The sequence below is a fragment of the Camellia sinensis genome, chromosome 9 (assembly GCF_055761805.1).
Source record: "Camellia sinensis isolate YWXY chromosome 9, ASM5576180v1, whole genome shotgun sequence".
NCBI lineage: Eukaryota > Viridiplantae > Streptophyta > Magnoliopsida > Ericales > Theaceae > Camellia > Camellia sinensis.
This window is the reverse complement of record NC_138969.1, coordinates 10,423,241-10,430,592: the sequence shown is the minus strand read 5'-3', so window position 1 is coordinate 10,430,592 and position 7,352 is coordinate 10,423,241. Positions and strand designations below refer to the sequence as shown.

At 33.0% G+C, this 7,352-nt stretch overlaps 1 long non-coding RNA gene across 1 annotated transcript; it reads left to right on the top strand.

The window, feature by feature from the left end:
- Positions 1-3,165: 3,165 nt before the first annotated feature.
- On the top strand, positions 3,166-6,040 carry LOC114284954 (uncharacterized). The gene is made up of 3 exons (XR_003637119.2): positions 3,166-3,365; positions 4,682-4,717; positions 5,556-6,040. It is a non-coding gene; the product is annotated as an uncharacterized LOC114284954 (long non-coding RNA).
- Positions 6,041-7,352: the final 1,312 nt, after the last annotated feature.

Genomic DNA, 7,352 nt, shown 5'->3' with positions numbered 1-7,352 from the left:
ATGGACATTATGTTTGTTGAAATGTACATTGTGTTTTGTGAGGTCAAATTCATCTAGAGAAATTTGCCAATAACATAGAAAATTACAGTGTGCATTGTGTTTATTGAAACATACTATAGGCAGTGTGGTTATAATACTAGTCAAATTCATCTAGAGAAATTGCCACCAACAGAGAAAATTTTCTATGCATTGTGTTTTGAAGCTTCAAATTCATTTAGAGAAATTTGCCAATAGTATAGAAAATTACTGTGCGCTTCGTGTTTTTTGAATTTGATGATTGTTTTGTACCAACACAGTGCATTACAGATTATATAATCATATAGCCACCTTCTTGGCATGATACGAGTTAAATTTCTCTGTGAATTTACAATACCAGGGAAATTTCTGCAAACAGTTTTCTCTATGTCGATTGTGTTGACAATCACCACTTAGCATGTATTATAAAAAATATATATATTTAACCATTGGTAGCTATGAAATTTATATTAGTAAAAAAAAAGATATATACATATATGTTACACATCATCATTCCTTCAATGTATGAAAAAATAAATTGAAGGGTTATTCCTAATTACATTGTGTGCATTGTCTTCCTTTCACAAGTGTGCTTTCACTATTATACTTTTGGTTTTTCTTCTGATGGTATTTGAATTAGTTCTGTTCATGACCGGCCAACTTCGGTCACAAATCTCTCTATGATTTCTGCCGCCATTAACCTTACGTCTTGTGTCGACAATTTCGAGCTGATAGGTTCATGGTCGCTATATTGTTTCATTATGTAGCATACAAAGAGGCTAAAATCCACACTGCATACAAATTATAGGTATAGTTAGTTTTAAGAAACATTCAAATTAGATTATCTTATTTATAGATGTTGTATGAAACTTACGAATCACTATCTTGTTGTGGAGCATTATTGACATATTCAAAGTCATAATTTGTGTTTTGTGAGTCTATCAATTTGAAAGAGGGTTGTGATTGTGCCTCTCTTTCAAGGCAAGCTTTCAAAAAATTCTCCACATAATCTTGTTGTAAAAATATAATTTTTAAATAACAGAGAAATTTACACACAAATTAATGGGATTCTATTAAAATTATCATCACATAAATATTATCATGGATCAGAGAAATTTACACTCGTTACAAATTGTTTTGCATCTTTGATATATTTGTCTTGTGCATCATCCCTCATTGGCCTTAGTGAGTTGTAGTACCTCCATAAATTGTCTTGTTTGTCCAAGACTAGCAAGGTCCAGTGATTTCCATCTGTTGACTTCTCATTGCCCCCAGTATTTATTGGGAAATAGAGGAATCTGTAGTTCATCCGTGCTGTTTCAAGATGCTTGTCAAATAATCATACTCGAAAAGTTTGATTTTCCGTTATCTTGATGAAGTTCTGCAGTCAGAGAAAATCAAAAAATGGTTATGAGAAAATTGAAATGACATGAATTTCAGAAATATACACACAGAGAAATTTTAAATGCACAGAACTAGCCCGAGAAAATTAAACTAGTGACACAATTGGTTTCAAGAAGTATCTTAACAAGAGAAAGTAGTAAGTATATTCCAAAAAAAATCAAATAAAAAAGTAGTAACATACCAAGCTCATACATGTGGAAAAAAAAAATGAAGTTGGTTGTTGTCCTTTTCTCCTTTGGTTAGCAAATAGGATCTCTCCATAGCTATCAATGACCTAAAAAATATCATTTATAATTGTAACATTGGTTTATAAAGGCAGATGGAACATTGTAGAGAAATTTTGATGAAAGACTTACATTGTTGGCAATTTCTTTTTCCTTTTTTAGGTTTCCAATATCTTCAAAGGTAATGAGATTCAACTCACTTGTCTAGATTAAAGCCCTACAAGATGAAAAAAATAGAGGATTTAATAGTTGTTAATGCAATATAAGTTAGTAAATTGTTATTTGTTATCTTGTATTTTATTTGTTGCACTTACTCGAGTCTAGACACATTTGATATATGCTGCAAGATGTTTTTTACATGTTCTTTTACCAATTTTGAAACCGGTAGAATTTGTGGAAAAACCCAAGATTTTCTGATGCTTGTTGGTTGAGGCAAGGCGTACTTATCGGCATCAAATACTTCTTTGTCTTTGGTGGTTTGCTCTGTTTGCTTTGCAGCTTACTTTGAACCTTTAGTCAGCTTCACAACTTTGGGATATTGAAATTCTAGATTTTGCTACTTTTCTTTCCTTTCTTTTGCCTTTAAATTCTTTATCATTGATGTAGGATCTTTTTTCACTGTAGACATTGAAAATATCAATAAAAGTTAAATTTCTCTAAAGTAACAGATCATATTTCTGTGATGACCCCGTCACGTATAATATTTTATATTTGGTTAATTAAGGAGATTTGGATTTTAATTAGTCATTATCCTAATTTAATTTGGGATTTGTGAGAATTATGGAATCTGATTCGTATATGATTCTATTGAAGATTTATTTTAAGGGTCCAAATGGCTTAAGGAAACGAAATTAAGAAATTAAATCAATTTAATTTTAATTACGAACCCATTTGGGAGTTAATTAAATATTCGATACAGTTTAGTAAAATTGAGATTCGATTAATTAGGTACGAATTGAAGTTAATTAAGCTAATTAAATTATGAAGATTGAGAATTGTGATTACTACGAATGAAATTTATTTATGCGGTGTCCAATTTGAATATATAATTTATTGATGAAAATTTGGAGTCTGATTAGAAATTAACGGCCTAAATGATTTGGGGAATCAAAATTGATGATGACAATAAGTTTAATTTAATATTTGGAGCCTTTTGGAAGTTTGATTAAAAATCTGATTCAGATTGATAAACTAAATATAATTAATTGGGCTCTTAAGGAATTCAAATTGGACTAATTAAATTATGTGGGATTTGTGATTAGTTACGATTAATTAATTATGTGTTAGCTAAGATTTATTAAGATTAAGTGCTGCTTAATTAAATTAATCCTAAGCATAAATTGCATTATGAAACAAACTAGAAATGTGAGTGTGGGTGCGCTGAGAAATTTAGATGGGTGTACTGAGAAATTTAGTTGTATGTATAAGAGCGTTGTGCTGGAATATGTTGTGTGTGTGCACGTGTAAGGTGAAGGCAACAATGATAATTATATAAATATGTTAATATATGAGTTCATGTGCTAGACTTGGAAAATAGAGAGTTAGAGAAAGGGAGAAAAAACACCGTGAGTGAGAGAGAGAGAGAGAGAGAGAGAACTGTGAGTGAGAGAGGGTTCAATTCCTTGAATCCTTGCTGGAAATTTTGAAGAAAATTAAGGAAGCTAGAGAAGAAGAAGATTTAAATGGGGAAATCAAATCTAATTGCTGAAATTAAAATTTGAGGTATGGAATTCAAACTTGATTTATATAGGATCTTCTTTTTATGCATGAGATTGAGAAGGGTTTGGAATCATGTTCATGAAATTAAAGAGAAATTGGAATCATGTTCATGAAATTAAAGAGAAATTGGGTTTTGAGCAAGAAATGAGTTACATACATAATTATGGAAAATTATGTTAAGTTTCATCATTTTAGTTTAAATTTTGGAAATTGCATGCATAAGAAACTCATCAATTAAGAACTCTAGATGAGGAATCAAAGCTCAAATCTTATAGATAAATTATCTAGAAGTTGGAATTAAGAAGTAAGTAGATTCAATTCCATGCAATTAAAAAGAAGTTAGTAAGGTGATGAAGAAATAGAGTTAAGTTCAAATTTATGGAAGTTAAATTGGGAATTAATTATTTTGGGTTTGATTTTGGAATAACTTGCATGAGTTTGAGTCTAATTCTTACATGCATGGACAAATTTTACAAGTTCTAATACTCTAATTGTACATGCATCATGGATTTATAATAATTGATTTCATGTTTGATGTAATGAGAATTAAGCTTTGGAAAATATGGGTTTATGAACAAAGAACCTAATTTGTAAATTAAAGGAGTTTTGATGTAATTGATTTAAAATTGATCATGTTTGATGAAGATGAGCATCAATTGTGTTATTTAAGTTGAAAATGAAGCCTATATCACACATGCATGTGAAATTCAAAGTGATATGAAAATTAATTTGCATGAGTTTTAAAGATATGAAGTTGGTATGGGTTGTCAAGAAAAATGTGAAATAATTTGGGAATTGAATTTTGATTTTGGACAAATTAGACTCAATTTTCTTATGTCCTCATATTGTATAAAGATTTTTACGATTTTGTATCAAGAACATGAGCTTTAGACCCTTTGAAAGCTAAGTTTGAGCTTCAAATGCAATTCTGGAAATTCTAGAATTCGGCATGTCCGCTCAAGCGGGAAAAGCGCCACTCGAGCGTGAAATGTTGGCTTCCAGAACTTTTGCAGACATTGATGTCCGCTCGAGCGGAAAGAGTCACGCTCGAGCATAAAAATGTAGTAACCAGTACTTCTGCAGACCAAAGAGGTCTGCTCAAGCGGCCAATCCGCGCTCGAGCGGAGAGCCCTGTTCCTGAAATTATGAAAAATGGTTTTGTGTTTTGTTTTCCGTTCTCTTTCATTTCTAAGCACTCTTAGGAATATATTGAGCTTTGTAAATGACCTAAAGGGTAAAGAAAGAAGCCTAAGAGAAATAAATAGATTAAAGAACGAATTGAATTGTTTGTAACTCAATATGTGTTATGAATTGTGTAGGGTAAAGCATAAGGACGAATACACCGGCAGAACACTGTGAGTAATGTCTTAGTAAAGATATGTTCAAGTATGTTGTTTTCCCAAATGTTACTTCTATACATGCCTTATGGATTTGTATGTTTGAATTAAGAATGAGTATTCTAAATGTCAGTCTTTTGCTTAAGACTAAGTGAATACAAATACGATCATGATCATGAGTATGAAACACACATAAATACGTCGGACATGAATATTTGGGCCAAAGGCCGCTTGACATGAATGATTGGGCCAAAGGCCGTCTGACATGAATGATTGGGCCAAAGGCCGTCTGACATGAATGATTGGGTCATCTGACATGAATGATTGGGCCAAAGGCCCTCTGACATGAATGATTGGGCCAAAGGCCGTCTGACATGAATATTTGGGCCAAAGGCCGTCTGACATGAATATTTGGGCCAAAGGCCGTCTGACATGAATAATAGCTTGACATAAATGATTGGGCCAAAGGCCATCTGATATGAATGATTGGGCCAAAGGCCGTCTGACATGAATGATTTGATCAGAGGCCGTCTGACATGAATGATAGTCTGACATTGATGATTGGACCAAAGGCCGTCTGATATGAATGATTGGGCCAAAGGCCTTTTGATATAAATGCTTGGGCCGAAGGCTGTTTGACATGAATGATTGAACCAAAAGCCATTTGACACAAACAAATTGGGCCCAAGGCCGTTTGATAAGAGCGAATTGGGCCTGAGGCCGTTTGATATATTAGATAAAAACGTGAATGGGCCTAAGGCCGTTAGATATGTCTGTTACGAATTTCATTCATGTAACTTCTTTATTTTGATATTATTCACTGGGCTATCGCTCACTCTTATTTGTATGTGTGCAGGTGAGCAAAGGGATGTCCAAACCCAACCTCAGTGAAAGATATGAAAGGAAGTCAAGTTTTGTGGAGTCAGCCCGCACGTTTGACGCACGAGACTTTATTTTTGTTCATGTGTTTACACTTTTGCTATATCGGTGAATACGTTGGACCATCAATGCATATAAGCTTGTTTTGTTTGGCTGACTGCATGTCTTGAAGTTCCTGGATGTATAAGATATTAACTCTGTTTTTATGTGTGAGTTATTATGGACTGTTTATGAAATGTTTCGCTTTATCATGTAAGCATAGCTCATTGGACAAAATTTTTAAGTCTGCTTCCGCTTTTGGCCCCATATGATTATTTAAAAATCTGTTTTCTGTCTAAGGCCGTAGGTAATCTAATGATTACTGGTTGGTTATGATCCTTACCTATAGGGGGGTTCAGGTCATGACAATTTCAATATGTAAATTTATTTGATTCAATATTTTCCAGTTGCCATAGACTTTTGTCTTTTGTTTTGGTTGTTCTTTGTGTGCCACTTGTTCTTGCTAAGTTATTGGTTGTTGTCTTACTTCTATTCCAACTATACACAATGAAAATCAAACAAGCCCCAAAAATCAAACAAGCAAATAGACAGAGAAAATCAAATAAGCAGCAGAAATCAAACTGGACAAACTAATGTGGTCAGAGAAATTTAACTTCCAGAGAAAATTACCATTGACAGAGAAAATTGTAATAAATAGAAATTTCTCTAAATTAAGTTGACACAAGAACATAACTTTTTGTGGCTCAAGGTTTTCACTGACCTTGGGGTTGAACTTGTGTTGGCGTTCGGTAAGGTTGTGTTGCTAGTTGGACAAATAGTTCTTGAATTTGTTCATGCACTCTAGCATTTTTAGTTTCAAGCTCTGAAATTGAATACCTCAACTGTTGAATTGTTTTTGTGTCATCTTCTTTTTGAACCTCCAACATCCTTAGACTCATTTGGTTTGTGCTGTCTCTTTCTTGAAGTTCTAAGTTATATGATGTAAAGGTTCTTATTGCAATGTCCTTTTCTGCAAGTAATTCATTCCAATTTTTCTCTTCTTCTATTTTGGATTTTGAAAATGCATTTAGTCTTTGATGTAGATTAGCAATTTGAGCATCCTTTGATCCCTCATATTCTTGAGGCTGATGCATTGTTGAGCCACAAATGCTATCATGATCTTGGTCCATCAGCTCATTATGTTTTTCTTCATCCCTTTCTTCATTGCTTTCTTCTTCTTCTTTACATTCAGTGCTTTCATCTTCTTCTTCGTTGTCTTCTTCTTCTTTCTGGTCATTTTCTTCTTTGTCTTCTACTTCTTCATTTTCTTCTCTAGCTTCCGCTTCTGCATTGCTTGCTTGATCTTCATCTCCATTGCTTGCTTCTTATTCTTCTGTGTTGCCTTCTTCTGCTTCATTCCTTCTTTCTTCTTCAGATGAATCTTCTAATGTCTTCTTGAATTTGACCAATGCCTTTTTTGATTCTTTCCTTTTCTTTTTACCAAGATAAAACTCCTCTAATGGGTTTTTAACTAGCTCCTCGTTATCTATTTGTAATAGGAGGCTCTTTTATTAGAGAAATGTTAAAATTTCACTGAGAGAAAAATTCAAATAAGGCAGATAAAATTCATCTAAATCATACTAATGGGAAACAAACTTCAGAGAAAATTATATGAGCTAGAGAAAATTACATACAAGGAGACATAATTTTATGGGTTAGAGAAAATTATGAAACAAGCAACATAATTTAGATATCAGAGAAAATCAATCAATGCAGAAATGTTAATATCACTAGA